General features: G+C 35.8%; 1 protein-coding gene across 3 annotated transcripts in view; it reads left to right on the top strand.

Annotated features, from left to right (window-relative positions):
- The window catches only part of DIAPH2 (diaphanous related formin 2), an 842,313-nt gene that overhangs the window by 256,968 nt on the left and 568,284 nt on the right, over nt 1-17,061 (top strand). The window lies entirely within an intron of this gene.

Below are 17,061 nucleotides of genomic sequence, written 5' to 3'. Positions count from 1 at the left end.
GATTAACATATTAACTGTATTTACCCAGTACTAAGGAAGGATAGCTCTTTTTCCTTTTAATTTAATTTTGCCTAAATATTGTTATTCATCTGAAAATATGGTTTTATTTTTATTATTTAATATGTGAGTTATACCCCTCTATTTTAAAGTTATCATTAAGAAGCAGAGGAGATGAATTTGTTGCTTCACCATGTAAAAGAAAATAATGCAACACAATACTAATGGCTCAGAGTTTTCATGATATGGGAATGAGATGGGTGCCATAGTGCTTAAATAGTTTTTCCTCTTATGTTTGTACTACTTATCAATTTGGCTTTCCTAGGAGATTTTATAGTTTTTTCCCCTAAGCAGATATTCTGGAGTAGATTCAAAATCTGGTAACTAAGAAGTGTATTTTACTGATTTGATAATAGAGTACCTTGTTTATGATTAGATCCTTAAACTCTTGTGAATTTCACACATAATTTTGGTGTTATGTAGCTAATGTCTCAAGCTCATAATTAAACATTATGGGTTGTGAATTTTTGATATTTTGTATTAACATTACTATTTTACAATTATTTCAGAGTTGAAAATTTAGGAAAGCATAGGATTTTGTCAGTCTGGATGAGTCTTTACAACTAAGAAATTGATGCATTCTATAGGCTCATGCCCTTGGAATTAGGACCTTTATAATTCATTTCATTCATTTGTCACAATATGCCCTAGTATGTGAAAATGTGAATTTTGGCAGATTCAGAGAGAGAGAGAGAGAGAGAGAGAGAGAGAGAGAGAGAGAGAGAGAGATTATTCCTTTTCAGTCCTTCTATCATATTTCGCACACTGGAGGTCCTTGTGCTGTATTTGTTGTTTCTTATAGATTGAAGTTCACATGCACATAGAAATCTGGGGGCATTAGTACTCTGAAGAATTTTGACATTTTAAAAATTTTCTGTCATTAGGTCTTTTTTTTTCTTTCTCTTTTGCTATTGTAGACCTCACATTTAAAGGGTTCTTCAGTGACTCCAGAGATTTCTATTTATTATAATCACTTTTTTAAATTGAAAAAGTAAAACGTGCATATATTAAGGTATTAACATAGTGAAAAATAAAGGCATGTCAAACATATCTCTTCAATCCCAGACTTAGAGCTTTTTCCTCAGAGAAAACCACTCTAACTAATTTCTCACATTGCCTGCTAGACATCCTTGGATATTCCATAGTAGCGTATGTTCATCTACTGGGTTCTTCCACATGCTGCATAACATTCTATGATCTGGGCCTATTTTAATTTATTTAATGAGTCCCCAGTTATGGTTACTTAGATTGGTTCTAACCAGCTGTTTCTACCAACGCTTCGGTGAACGTACCTTTATGCACATAGGATCTATCTGTAGGATAAATTCCAGAAGTGCAATCCCTGGATAAAATGCTGTTATATTTATAATTTTGATAGATAATAACCAAATTGCCTGTCAGAGAGTCTGTATCCATTTATTGTACCACCTAAAATATTTATGCGTATCTGCTTCCCACAACCTTTGCCCATCTCAGAGGTGAATGTGGTAATCATCCATGTTTCAATTTTTGCTTCTTAAATTAGGAGTAAAGTTGAGCCGCATTTCTTCTATTCGTAGGCAATTTTAATTTCTTTTTCTCTGTGAACTTTTCTGTTCAGTTCATTTGTATCGAGCAGTTGCTCTTTTACTTATTGATGTATTTGTATTGAGTCCCACAAGAATCATGGATTTCATAAAATTTAACCTTAGTCTGGACTGTAGAAGGGACTTTTTATTTTATAAACGAAGAAAATGAACTATAAAACTCATTAGAGAGTTTGTAAAGGTAGTGTGGCACAATGGGAAAAACCAGAGGAAATGGAGTCACGCATATCTGCATTCCAGCTGTGGTACTTGTAACCTCTGAGACCGAATTTTCTCATCCATAAAATGAGTAGACTGACGTTTACCTAGTAGTATTGTGAGAATTAAATAAGGTTATATATTTAAAGCACCCGGTACAGTGCTTAGCACAGCAGGAACTCAATAAATATTAATTCCCCTTTCCCTTCCATTTAACATGATGTTGTGTGTGCGCACACATGTGTTTTGTTTTGGTTATTAACACTCAGTACAACTGTTAATTCAGCAAGACAATTTCCTGCTCTTCTGAGCAGCACTTGGTAGAGCCAATCAGTTACAATAGAAGCACTTCTTACTGTGGCTGCTAAAACCTAATGAAGCCAAAGTGAAACAAAACAAAAATCATATAAAGGCTCTCATGTCCTTGCTCCCAAGAATACTGCATTTCTTCCATGCCTTGTAAGTCTGATTCTGTGAATATTCTATGCAATACTACTGCGACTTCTTTCCTAATTAATGAGTACAGATCAGGTCAGGAACACCTTTCAGTACCATTACTTTTATTAAGATTTATTTCTGAAAGGACATTTAAAGGAACAATTAAGCATCATAGCATAGTCCAGACATGCATAATGTAGCCAAAACAAATTCTGATGCTACAAAACCGCAATTTATTTTCATATCATTTAATACCTATTGATTGATCTTACTGAAATATCTGAAGTTCCTTGTCACTCACAGTTTCTTATTTCACAATTTGGTCAGTAGGTGGCAGGATCAGTAAGAAATCAGCAGGCTCTGCAAACCCCCAGTTCCACCCCCAGGGAACCTCCCCCTTCCCAACATGCTGCCCTGTTGTTTCTAGCTCTGGGGTGTCCCTTTCTTCCCCATTCTGCTGTTGTTGGCCAGTCACTCAGCTACATTCTGGAAGGAGTGGTGCTCTCATTGTTTCTAAGACCTATTTCCAAAACACTCAGACGCAGTGTTCTAAGACCTCTCTGCATTTCTTCCTACTGCAAGGGGTTTAGAGAGCTCATGGCTCTGTGTTCCTGAAATGCATTATAAAGCATTGCTAGTCTGTGTTTTAAGAAAATGTTTAACTTAGGAGTTTAAAGTTGCTTCTGATTGCTAGATAGAAAGAAGTTTTAAAATACTCTAGTACTGATACCTGTAATATTTAAATGTGTAAATATTGCATTTGGGAAAGTACCATTATACTTTCTATTTTCATTACTTATGGTTGCAGAGAAGTTTATTTTCAATTTTCTATTGTAAACCAAATTATTTCTATTTTGGGAAGAGAATGGATCTCTCAATTCATTTAATTTCTATTTGTAGAGCTCCCACTGTGTGCAAGGTACTATACTAAATCGGAGGGAGAAAAATGATTAAGGTCTTGTTCTTGTAGGTACCAGGGAACGCATCATCTAGTTGAGGGAGAGAGGAAGAGGTGTACTACACTTAATCGAGTTTATTCAAGGTTAACACAGATGTTTTTTTTAAAGCCATAGCAGCACAAAATGGAAATAGTTAATTTGGAGTAGGCCAAATGGAGGTCCCAGAGGTGGTCTAATTTGAGCTGGGCCTAGAAATATATATACCGGGGGTGCCAAAAAAGTACATACACATTTTAAGAGATGTTAACGCTTTGTTCAGCATTGCTCAGGCAGTGGTTTGCTATAATCAGAAGCGTCTGGACGCTGATGGTAACCATTTTGAGCACCTCTTGTAATTGCAGAAGTCAAACGTGACTTGTATTCCTCTTTTCTTATCCGTATATATTAATACAGTTTTTTCCTTTCTTAAAATGTGTGTACATTTTTTGGGCACCCTCTGTATTTTTAATTTATTGGGGTGACAGTGGTTAGTAAAATTACAGAGGTTTCCAGTGTATAGTTCTGTAATACATGATCTATATGTCACATTATGTGTTCACCACCCAGAGTGAGTTCTCCTTCCATCACCATATATTTGACCCCCTTACCCTCATCTACCACCCCTCTCCCCCTTACCCTCTGGTAACCACTAAACTGTTGTCTGTGTCTATGATTTTTTTGTTTATTTGTCGGTCTGTCTGGTTCCTTTGTTGCTTTCAGTTTTCTATCCCACACATGAGTGAAGTCATATGGTTCTCAACTTTTCCGGTAAATATTTTAAGTCGATTCTAACAGGGGAAGAAAGAAAGAGGGCCTTCTAGGCAAAGAACACCACCATTAGCAAAGTATGGGGGTAGGGCGGTCAAGTGCACACTGTGTTGAAAGCATAGCCTGTTGGGTTGGGACTTGGGGTGAAGGTGGTAAGGTGAACTTCCCAGTGAGGAAATGGGGTTTTGTTCTTTATGCATTAGGGGTGCAATAATTTCATGATTAACCATTGAGCAGGCATTTGGCAGACAGACAGGTGATGGGGATTCACAAATAGGTGCTGGAGCATTGATTGTGAATAAGTACCAGTAGGCTAGGCAAGATATGATGGTATTGTGACCAGAAGGAATTCTGAACCTCTGTGTTCCCATGCTTACAATACTTAGGTTCTTCTTACGAGCCGTAATGTGCTATTTTGAGAGTATATCTCATTTTGAGAGTATATCTCAAAATGCTCTCTAGATTAATGGAAAAACAATTATACGTCTGTATAAGAGGCAACTGGAAAAGGCCTCATTAGTACATTTGAATATACATCCTATATGAAACTGGTAGAATTTGTATGTGTGTATTCGTTTTATTTCTTATTTGATTTGATGATATTTGGCAACATAAACATCAAGGCTGTAATAATGGTGGCATTTTCCTGAAAACTCGGTAGTTATTATAGATAATAGTGATATTATACAAGAATTAAAGTAATGATGGCTAATATTAACTAAACTTAAAATAATAATAAAATATGTGGGTTATAACTGCTAATTCTAATTAGAATTTCTAGGGTTCTCTAGAGGCTTCGGGAAGAACAAAGAGTGTGTGTGGAGGTTGTAAGCAATTCTGGGTTTTAATGTTGCTTGGAGGAAATATGAGAAATAAACATGAGAGGTTAATACAATTTAGTTTCTTCAATAATATATTTCTGTAGTACAATTTAGCTTTAATAATAACTGAAAATTGAGGTGTTATAAATATTGCAAATGCATATAAATGTCATTTTGCAATGCATGAAATATTGGGCACAGTTTCAAAATCATGGTGGAACTAAGTTTGAAGATGTTTTTATGTAAAAGCACTTTTCCTGTGGGATGATATTTAAATTGTGTTTTTTAGTCTTAGAATCAGTTGGCTGCTTTTGAAGATACCCACTCTGGTTTGCCTGCTTAATACAACCTTCTGTATTTAGTAAAGCAATGAAAAAACAAAAGAGTGGTGAAATCTAATCCGTCTCTGTCTTCATAATATAGAAATTCTTGGAATTGACTTGGAAATAATGAGGTGTCACTCTCAGAGTACACATCCCCTGTGAGATGGTGCTAAAGTGTCCTGAGAGACCTGGTGTCCTAACACATGATTTGCCATCTTAATGACACAATATGCATGCTCTGCAGTGTAAGTTTTAATACAGAGAGAACAAACCAAGAAGGCTTAATTCTTTCAGACAACCAACTGAAAACCATACTTACCTGTATATAATCTCGTCGTTTTTATTATATCTAAATTCTTTGGATTTCTGTATGTAAACTATCTGATTGTCTTTGCCTGTCACCTTACCAAAGCTTTTAAAATTGGGAACATTTTACGTGTTTTTACTTACACCGACCCACACATTTATTTCCAGTTGTCTTGTTTTAGCACTGAAAGATCACTTCTTTCTGTAGAAGAGGAAACAGAAATTTGTGAATCAGAGACACGTGCCGTTATGTAATTGTAAGAGTGACTAATTGTAGGGAGAAGTTGAGACAGGGTATCTTCAGCCTCCTACATGAGTGGGCTTCAAATGGCTTTATCTTTACATGTTGGTGATGGTGTGGTGGTGGTTTTACTGCTCACTACTAATAACAATAGTAGCAACCATAATTATAACAATAATAGGAATAGCAGCACATTTATTAAGCATTTACTCTGTTCCAAGTGCTGCAATAAGCATTTTAAATCCATATCTCTTTTAGTCCTGACACAAACCCTAGATACGCTTATTATCGTTTTATACGTGAAGAAACTGAGGCTATGGGAGATTGATTATGCAATGTGTCTTATTGATATAGCTAATAATACGTAGCAACGCTGAGATTTGAACCCAGTTTTGTTCTTAATCACTTCCCTGTGTGTTGTAACGGTGACTTTTAAGGGCTTTTATGCCCTTAGTAATTTATGTGTTTTGTTACATAGTTAACCGATCCCTTTTTTAATGCTATAGTTTTACATGTATTATCTTGTGAAATGTGTAATCCTATTATCCTGGCACTGAAGAAAATTCTTTATGGCTTAAACTACAGCTAGGAAGTTACACATTCATGGAAGGGAATGAGGTTATTTTTTATATAACTAAGGTTTCTTTTTACCATTTTCTGCAGTCTATCAATTGTAAAACATTGCTATGACTTGGGGAGGTCTGTCTCTTCTAATAACGAATGAAGGAATGTAGTCTTCCTGTCGTTAAGCATTTGATAAGGATATATATGGGATACGTAAACTAATGACGTCAGTTTCTCATGGGGCTCCTTTGCCGTTCGCTTCATAACATTATGCACACCTTGTGTTATTTCAGTATGACACTTTTTATCTGTGAATTACTGAGAGCATCTCTTCCTGTTTCAGGAATTGTTGCTGATAAGCCTTGTATCGATTAGACACAGTAACAGGTGTTCAGTTGCTAGCATTTACAATACACACAGATATTCATTCACATTGACAGTTATTTGTTCGAGCTAAACTAGTTTTGTTTTGACAAGTAGAAATTATTTACATTGAAATCCAGTGGACATTTTTAACACAGATACATAAAACTACAATGGGGTGTGTTTTGTTCCAACTGTATATTTACAGCAGTTAAACCTGTTCCAGACTATCTCTTGTATGATATAAGAAGAACAAGAGGCTTCTCTAATTTGTTTAAGAAATATATTTAATATAGAGAAGTTTGTTGTTCATTCATAAATTTACTTCTTTTTCTTTTGACCTATTTTTATTTCTTATTAGTTTCAAGTATACGAAGCATAATGATTAGACATTTACACCCCCCACAAAGTGATAAACCTGACGAGTCTGCTGCCCATCTGACGTTACATCACTGTTACGATACCATTAACTTTATTCCCTGTGCTGTACTTTACATTCCGTGACTCTCTGTGTGTGTGTGTGTGTGTGTGTGTGTGTGTGTGTGTGTGTGTGTACATATTTAATTTTAGTTGACATTCGTTATTATTTTATGTTAGTTTCAAGTATATAGCGCAGTGGGTTAGATATTTATATAATTCATGAAGTGATTCCCCCCATAAGTCTAGTACCCATCTGACACCATACATACTTTTAAAAATATTATTGACTATATTCCCCATACTGTATTTCATACCCCATGACCATTTTTGACTACCAATTTGTACTTCCTAATCCTTTCACCTTTCTTACCCATCCCCCCAACCTCCCTCCCATCTGGCAACCATCAGTTTGTTCTCTGTATCCATGAGTTTATTTCTGTTTTGTTTGTTTGTTTATTCTGTTTTTTAGAGTCCACGTATAAATGAGACCACATGGTATTTGTCTTTCTCAGTCTGACTTATTTCACTTAGTACAATATCCTCTAGGTCCATCAATGTTGTTGCAAGTGGTAACATTTATTCTTTTTTATGGCATTGTAATACTCCATTGTATAAAGGTACCACAGTTTCTTTATCTAATCATCTTTTGATGGGCATTTCGGTTGTTTTATATCTTGGCTATCGTGAATAGTGCTGCAGTAAACATAGGGGTGCATATATTTTTTTTCAAATTAGTGCTTTGGATTTCTTTGGATAAATACCCAGGAGTGTAATTGCTGGATCATAAGGTAGTTCTGTTTTTAATTTTTTGAGGAACCTCAATACTGAGTTCAATAATAGCTTCACCGTAATTCATTCTTTATAATAGGTTATTCAGTAATAAATGGTTATTACTTAGTTTTCCTTAAACTATGCCTTTTGGTATTATTATTATTATTATTATTATTAGTTCTGTTTGTATCATTTTCTGATTTTTGTTTTTATTATTTTTTCCAGTTTTATCATGATATAATTAATGTATAATATGTAAGTTTAGGGTGCACAACATAATGGTTTGGTTTATGTATATATTGCAAAAGGATTACCGCACTAAGTTTAGTTAACATGCAGTACTTCATACAGTTACATTATTTTTTCCTTGTAATGGGAACTTTTGTGATTTACTTTTTTATCCACTTTCAGTTATATAAAACAGTATCGTTAACTATAGTCATCTTGCTGTACATTTTGTCACCAGTAGTTATTTATCTTGTAGCTAGAAGTTTGTACCTTTTGACCATCTTTACCCAATCACCCCATCCCCACCCCCCCACCTCTGGCAACCACAGATCTTATCTGTCTGTATCAGTATATCATTATTTTACAACAATGTTTAACATCTTGTCTGGTAGGTGTGTCAGTTGAGTGAGCTGATTTGTTATTAGATGCCTTCCAGATACTGTATGGGAGATGACTGAAAAAATTCAAAATTATCACTTAAAAATATCAGTTCCATTTTAACACACATTTCTAGGAATACATCTGCACTTGATTTCTTAGTAATCGCAAGTGCTATGATATCACTCTCCTTGATGATTTCGCCAGAATCCTGAGTGGGCTCTCTAACTTTAGTCCTTTTTCCTTTTGATCAGTTTCCCACAACTTACTCATAATTGTCTTTTGCAAGTATAGGTTACCATGGTACTCCCGTGCTTGGAGCATTTCAGTGACTGCCCATTGTCTTCAGTGGGACGTCTGAACTCTTCCTCATGTATTTCAAGGTCATTTGCCTCTTCACTTCCCGCTAAACTGTCCTTAGACTGAACTCTTTTGTTCCTGGAACAGAGACACTTACAAGACTTTGCAACTTCTCTCTGAATATGCCTTCACTAATTCTTCATTTGGCCTGTGTTTAGATGACACTTCCATCAGAACGCATTTGTGTCCCCGGTCAGACACTGGACTTCTTGTAGGCAGGAAGAAATATTTCCATTTTGTTTACTATTGTTTCCCAGCATGGGCCACAGCTTCTGGCAAGTGTAAGTGTGTTCACTAAACACGCAAATGAATTACAGCTGTGTTATGTGCGCTTACCGTGTTTCCCCGAAAATAAGACTTAGCCGGACTATCAGCTCTAAGGCTGTCTTTTGGAGCAAAAATTAATATTATTGCTGATGGTCCGGCTAGGTCTTATTTTCGGGGAAACATGGTAATTTCATAGCACCAAGGCAAGTCAAATAAAGTGGGGGTGCTAACCCAGAATTTAGGCACATAGTAGGACATGTGTTTGTATTAATAATTCATCCAGTGATATATATGAATCTGTCTTTTGAAAATCCTTCTTATAACTGATTAAATACCAGAAACCCCATAGTTCAGTCTGGCTGTAGTGGTTTGTTGTAGTTAATTTGCGCATTTAAGTTCCTATAATTTAGTAATTCACTTCATTTAGGGATGGAGATAGATAGATAGATAGATAGATAGATAGATAGATAGATTAGATAGATTAGATAGATAGATAGATTAGATAGATAGATAGATAATAGATAGATAGATCCTACCACAGGTTTTGATAAAATTGTCAAAGATGAAAGCTAGATTTTTTTCAATAGTGGCCTTTGCTTGATTTAGTCAATAGTTTTAAAACTTACGGTTGGTCCACTTAAATAAATAGAATTTCAGTGTGCTGAAGTAAATGTCTATGTCCTGATTTGTTGTTTGACTAGCCATTAAATTAAGGAAACCATTTAATTTCTTATTGTCTCTATTGAAACACCTATAAAATAGAATAATGATCAGTAAATTAGAAAAATCCTCAGCAGAAGTTTTGTGAGAATGAAGGTAAATACATATCACAGACTCATAGCAAAGTGACAATTTTAACAATTGCAAGTGTTAATATTTGTTGTGTACTTATACTATACGCCAGGCACTTTAAGTGTTTTAACCTGGATTATTTCATTTAATTTTTTCAACTATCCTTTGCCATCAGTACTTTTATTGTAGCCATTTTGCAGATGAGCAAAGTGGACCTGGAAATCACGCCCAAGCGGTATGATTTCACAACATGTGTGCTTTACCAGTTGGCTGTGCTTACTGTATGAGGAAGGACCTGGAGATGGGGTGCTTTAGGACGTGCCTGAATCCACAACCTGTGCTTTTGACCACTGTTGTATCTCTGTAGTGTGACTGTGTCTGTTAAAGCTCTATTATCAGAAATCTCCAATCAAATTTTACCTTCCCCATGAAACACAGACGATGGGGGACTCTGTAAAGTAGGCGTAAGGGGACAAATAGTATTTTCCATGATTCCTCATAACAAATGATGCTAGAGCTAAAAAAATAATAAAAAAAAAATCTGTGGCTGTATGATCTTTCCCTTTGAAGTACCTATTGTTCCCGACGCAGTCATATCTGACTTATGTAGAGTATTAATGTATTTCTATTACTTGGGCTCAGTAAAAATATACTCATATAGAGACAGAACTGAATGAATCAGTTTGCCCACTAAGTCATTGTTTACAGTGCATGGAAAAAACCTATCTCCCAATATAAAACCAATCTAGAAAGAGTGAAAATATATTGAAGTTACTAGCAACCCTTGCCTAAGTTCTCCATATTTGTGTGGTCTGCCTTTGTTTTATCCATGGCCAAATATTAACACTAGTCTGACTTCTCCTTGCCTCCCCAACACCCTTTCTTCATTCTCTTTGTCATCTGTTGATAGGGGCTTAAGAATTATAGTTTTAATTTAAATTAATTTTACAGGAGCCAAAACAAACTAATGTGATGCATTAAAATGGCAAATGTAACTCTTGCGAATTATCTGTATTCCCTCCATTTGCTTGGTTTCCTGAGAGTTGACTGTATCTGGCTTCATGTGGTAAGAATGGACTGATAACATGCTCCCAGCAACGTGTGAGAAACGTGTTGTTTCCTAGCGTGCAACTGTTTTTAATAGAAGGCAACAGGAGTGACTGCTCTGTCACATGTCATGCTATTTGTATATTTGTATTTTTCTTCGAAAAGACGGTGGTGTGACCAGGTACCTTTTTGTTCCATTTGCAGCCATAATAAAGATGCTATCACTGTTCTGCTAGCTTTTACTTACTGTTCACTCTTGCAGTACCAATGAGATCACATTCTCGTTCATTATTGGCATTTTTATGCTCTTTTCACATGCTTTTGTTTTCTCAATGCTGACAGTTTGAGTAGTTCACTCATTTATTGTATTATTAAATGTTAAGATATATATCTACATGACAGATCGGAATATGATTCTCAAGCTCTTGTATTATCGTTTATAGACATTCATTTTATTAATATTCTCACTTGGTATTATACAGTTTCTTAATCCATTTCAGGGCATAAACTGAACACATATAAAGATAAAATCATGGGAAATTAATTTCTTCGATTTGAAACAGGATTTGGGGACACAGAGGTCTAGCCCTTTTTGAATATTTCAGACTAAGGCATAATTCAGCTAAGGGATTCCTTTAGAATTGAACATTCCTTAAAAATTTAGAATTGTTTACTCTTTCCTGAGATGACTTCTAATCAGCCATAGTCTTTTTCAGATTCACTTATTTTATAACGTGAAAGCAGTGTGATATTTCATATTTTCTGCTTGAAATTTATTTGGTCTGACAGTGTTTTCTGTCATTCTTATATATATATAAAGATGATACTACCCACCATAAGTAATAGGGCATGATACCATTCTGATTTCCAGAGGTAGGAATTTTTAAAAACAGATCATTTCATCTATTTTTGCCTAATTTCTTCCTGTGAGTGGTGATACGCATTTATGATCACAGTGGGTTGGGGTGGGGTTTGTATTCGTGGTACAGAACCAGAGTAACTGACTCAAGTCAGCATTGAACCTATGACCTTGGTGTGGTGTTTTAACCAATTTAAACAATTGGCCACATGTAGATAAATATGATGACAAAGGTTACTGTCAGCTATTTAAAATAGCTTTTCTATAGTAGATATAAACTTGATAGTATTTGCTTTCTGCAATAGGAGTCCTTGAGAATAGCTTCATACTGTAGGGCTCTAAATTGTTTATTATTTAAGACTTTTAAATTGCCTTTTAAATTTAGTGCCTTACCAGATCAGGATTATAACAGTATATCATTCATGTTACAAAAAAAAAAAATAAAAAAAAAATGAAAAGGCAAGTCAACAGATACTAATTTTGCTATTTTCAGGGACATAAAGTGAATATATTTTAATGAAGCCTGACTGAGAGAAGTAGTCACTTGTACAAAGCCTCTTCATCCTTATCCTAATATTATGGTAGTTTCACTTTGTTTCAGTGATTGTCTACATTTCCTCATACCTTCAGAGACATTGAAGCAATTACTTGTCAGTATTAGCTCTCTCCGATTTAATGTTTTTCAAAATACCGTTGTCAGTTTTCTTGATGGGCAAGAAGCTTTCAGAGTAAGTTCCCCATTATTCACGGGGGATAGTTCCAAGACCCCTCGTGGATGCCTGAAATCACGGATAGTTCCAAACCCTATCTATATATTTTTTAGTGATCGAAATGTATATTTGTGCTTCAACGTTTATATATTGTATACTATTTGCTTGAGGATTATTAACAATAAGTTTAATTAATTAGACTAGATCCTGGTTAGGGCCTAATAAAGTAGTTGTCTTAAGAGTTTGCTTTGATTTTTATGAATATTACAAGTGGCTACATGAGTTATCTTTTTTTATAATTGAGTATCCATGTGATATATGTAGCAACTGTCAGTTATCTGCTTTAATAGAGTGGAATGAATGTACAGAACATTTGGGGGGTATGTGTGGAAGGTTAAGACAATTACAGTAGTCTCCCCTTTATCTGTGGTTTTGTTTCCCACAGTTTCAGTTACACTCGGTCAGCCATGGTCTGAAAATATTAAGTGGAATATTCCAGAAACAAACAATTCATGAGTTTTAAAGTGTGTGCCGTGCTGAATCGCATGGTAGAGCCGTGCGTTGTCCTGTTCTGCCCTGCTTTATCCCGCTCCGTCCCACCCCCGGACGTGAATCAGCCCTCTGCTCAGTAGCCCTCTGGGTTATCAGATCAACTGTTGTGCTATCACAGTGCTTGTGTTCTAGTGACCCTTATTTTATTTAGTAATGTCACATTCATATAACTTTTAGTATTATATATTGTTAAAATTATTTTAGTATTAGTTATTGTTGTTAATAGTTTACTGTGCCTAAATGATAAGTTAAACGTTATCATAGGTACGTATCTGTAGAAAAAAAACATATACAATACATAGGGTTTGGTACTGGCCTTGTTTCAGGCATCCACTAGGGGTCTTGGAATGTATCCCCCATAAATAAGGGGGACTACTCTAAATGTTTTCATAGTAGTGTTTTTGTTTTGTATTTCAGTATCTTTAGCTTAGGCCTATTTGTGTCTTCTTGGACCAGGAATAAGAAGCAAAAGGACTGGTGAGAACAACATTCGTATGGCCAGATGTACTAGAATTTATTTATATAAAGATTTTTTTCAAAGATAATCTTAAACCTTTGTTATGAACTCTTGGCCTTTGGGAAACATGTTATACAGGTACTCCCTCATGATTTAACTTTCTCCTGGGACATAGATGATAGAAAATCCTGTACCTACTATTGAATTCCTTCATGTTCATAAGAATTACCATGGGCTTATGCTGTTTGGGGGTATTCTTTTAAATTTTAAGACTCTTTTTTTGTAGATTGTCTTAATTCCCTCATCTCCATTTTTTGTCTCTTGCAGCAGCAGCAGTATTATTGGTAAGAATTCAACCAACACGTCAGGGTTGATGTTAAAATTTTGATAAATGTATGTGAAATGAGGTCATTCATGAACTGTGCTACGTTCACTTTGGTCTGTGAGCATTCTGTTGGCTGGTTGCTGAGCATACTCTCCGTTCTTTAGCCATTAAGCAATAGACCACGGGGAACATATGTATGAACTGGAAATTCAGCATTTATGTAATAGGAGAGTGGCTAGAGAGACAGAAAAAAGCTGACTCATCAAGCATTTGTTACATACCACACGTTCTGAACTTTTTACATATATGAAATCATTTAATGAATCCTCAGGAGGGAAAACCTATGAGATAATATTCTCTCCAGTTCTAAAGATGTGATAACTGGGTCACAGAGAGATTAAGTAAGTTCCATGCCCAAAGGTCACAAAGGTAGTAGATAGCAAAGCTGAGTTTAACCCAGTGCTTTTAATTGCTACATAAATTGCCAGGTTCCAGTTCATTTACATGGTGTCAATTATATAGTTGGAAATCAAGGTTCCTGTTATTTATTTCTGAAGTATATGTCATAGAAACCACAGTCCTATTCCACTGGCCTGATATGTGCCCAGGCAGGTCTGGGGTTTATGGGGAAGCCGACATGGGTGTGACAGCTGGGAAGAGAATCAGGCTGCTTCAGTAATACACTCTGGCTGTGGGAGAATTTCCAGACTATCTGCATTTCTGTCTGAGTTGCTTCTGAGTCTGAACAGCATTATTCATTCTTGGCATCTAAGTGTACTTATTTTAGAATCAGATCTTGAAGGTGACACTTGCAATTTGGGAAGGACATGAAAAGCTCTAACACAAGTTGCTATTGTTTTAACCCCTCCAGTTGTGTATTAAGTCTTACCAAAGGTCTTTCCTCTTGAAACTGCTCTGTAGGAAGTGTTTCGGAATTCCTTTATAACTAAATGCTACACGATGTTTTGCAAGTTTATTTCACTGTTACATCAAAAGCTGAGGATTCTAAACTGATATCACTATGTCTTGCTGTTGCTCTGCGTGTGTGTGTGTGTGTGTGTGTGTGTGTGTGTGAGCATATCCCACCACCCACCCTTACTAAAAGGGGAGGGGCTACATGGGGTTAGATTTTGTTAGTTATGTTCTTTTACCTTCGTGGAGGACTCCAGTTCATGTGACTCCTAGAAATGCTGTCATTTAAGTATATAAAGAGTACTTCACACCTGTAATGCAAATATTAACACTTTCCTAAGTGTGGAGTTTTGCATTCCCAGGTCATGTCCAAATACCTGCTAGCAGGTGACCCGGTATCCGTTGCAGATATGACAGCATGGTTCTTTGACTGAAAGGAATCAATATGCCAACTTAATCAACATACATTTTTTATACTGTTTTCAAATAGATTGCTTTAAAAACGTTATTGAAAATGTATCAGTCATTTAAAAGGTTGTGGAAGGCTTTATTTTATATATTTTTTTTGGTCAAATTAGTTATTAAACAGAAATCATGTTATGTCCTTTATATTTTTGTATGAGAAGCACCTGATCATTTATAAGAATCCTTCTATTTAATGCCCATCAGTACTACTAGCTTGATAAAATGTTTGGTAGCCATACATTTTGAATTAAGGCCAGAGAAGAGGGTTTGCATAAAAAATTTTAAATTTGAACCATCAAAACAGGTTATATAAATGGGCTTTGATACATGGTGATAATAATACGTGCATTTGCAGTATATTAATAGTACACAGTATGAATAATTAAATCTATCAGTAATGACCTAGAATCAGGTTGCACAGAATATTTCTGAACACATTTTAGCCTGAACACGGCCATTCAGGAAATTTGCCTTGGAACCAAGCAGCTTTCCATGTAGAAAATAGCAGAGTTGCTGGGACATTGCAGTCTGTGGAATGGCTGCCTGTAGAACATCTGTATTTTACTTATCACATTAAAATCCATCATTGTGATGTTTGGAGAGGAAATGAAAACATGCCCTGCTTTATTATTTATATTATGTATATCTGCATAATAGAAATACCAAACTTAAGGAATGGATGTATTAAAAATGCCTTCACTCTTCAGGATGCAAACCGTGAAATTTGTAGAATTAAAGCAACCTATTTCCCTTATCATATCGAAGTGGGCAACGGGGGCCCCCATGTAATATTAGATAGCTCTTTGCCAGTCAAAATAGACAACATTTTGATGCACTAATAACTTTCAGTGAAGGCACCAGCTCTTGAGTTCAATAAACCATCCAGTAGGCTTAATATGTTAATGTGCTCACTGCCGTAGAGAATTTGCTTCTGTGGACAATACATTTCCCAAGATACTCAGTGCTAATCTCCATTACTAAGCAGTGACTGAAGATTTTTTTGAGAATGCATTTTAATGAAAGAGGAAGTATTTTTATTTTTTAGAAACCTTGCAGATACTGTTTTCAGTCTGAATTCAGTGTAAGGAAACTTTGTAAAATAGTCCTCCTGCTGTCTGTTTCCCTCAGACACGCACATCTCCCTGCTCAGTGGACCCAGATATCTGCGTCATCGACAGAATGGCACATTTCCGTTTCACAAATCTGGGATCAACTGGTGCTCAGGTTTTGGGAGCTGCATTTCTATGTATAGTTATTAATAAGTAATGATGACCTACATAGAGCTGCCATTGAGGCTGTCCTCCGTGTCTCATTTGCTCATTCAGTAAATATGTATTGAATTTCTATCATAGGCTCTACACTAGTTGTTCTCACAGCTCCATTAGGCCTGCGACCCACGGAACGAGTAAGTGTGACTTCTCCCTGGTAAAAAGGAATTTGATTTGTCTTGTTTTACCCTGACAGCATCCCCGTATTTCTGCACTTTAGGCCCTACTTGCTTACTTAGCCTCAAGTGAACGATTTCTTCCACTGCCTTCAAAGGTTTCCTAGGATCCTGATTATTTTGTTGTTAGGTGTGTAAAGGGAACCGCACATGCAAGGATGCACTGTATTTCCCAGAGACCTTCTGCTTAGCTCTTCTCTTGTTTTTGCCCCATTTTCATCTGAGTATTCTTGTTGGCTTCGTGCAACTCAGTATAATCAGTAAGTTCCAGTGGACTTTGGCATTGACCTGTATTTTGAAGTTCGGAAATGAGTGTGGAGAAGACAGTAATTAGGGTATTCAACAAAAAGGAACTAAGATTATGATAACGATGGTAGGGTTGTTATAGTATGCTTGCCACTTCACTAGGCATTTTGTTTTCCAGAATTAGTAATTTTTGTTAGAGAGCACTGCTTATATTTTCTCAGATAT

This window comes from Rhinolophus hipposideros (genome assembly GCF_964194185.1).
Source record: "Rhinolophus hipposideros genome assembly, chromosome: X".
Taxonomy (NCBI): Eukaryota; Metazoa; Chordata; class Mammalia; order Chiroptera; family Rhinolophidae; genus Rhinolophus; species Rhinolophus hipposideros.
The sequence above is the reverse complement of the archived record's forward strand: the minus strand, read 5'-3'. Positions and strand labels throughout refer to the sequence as shown.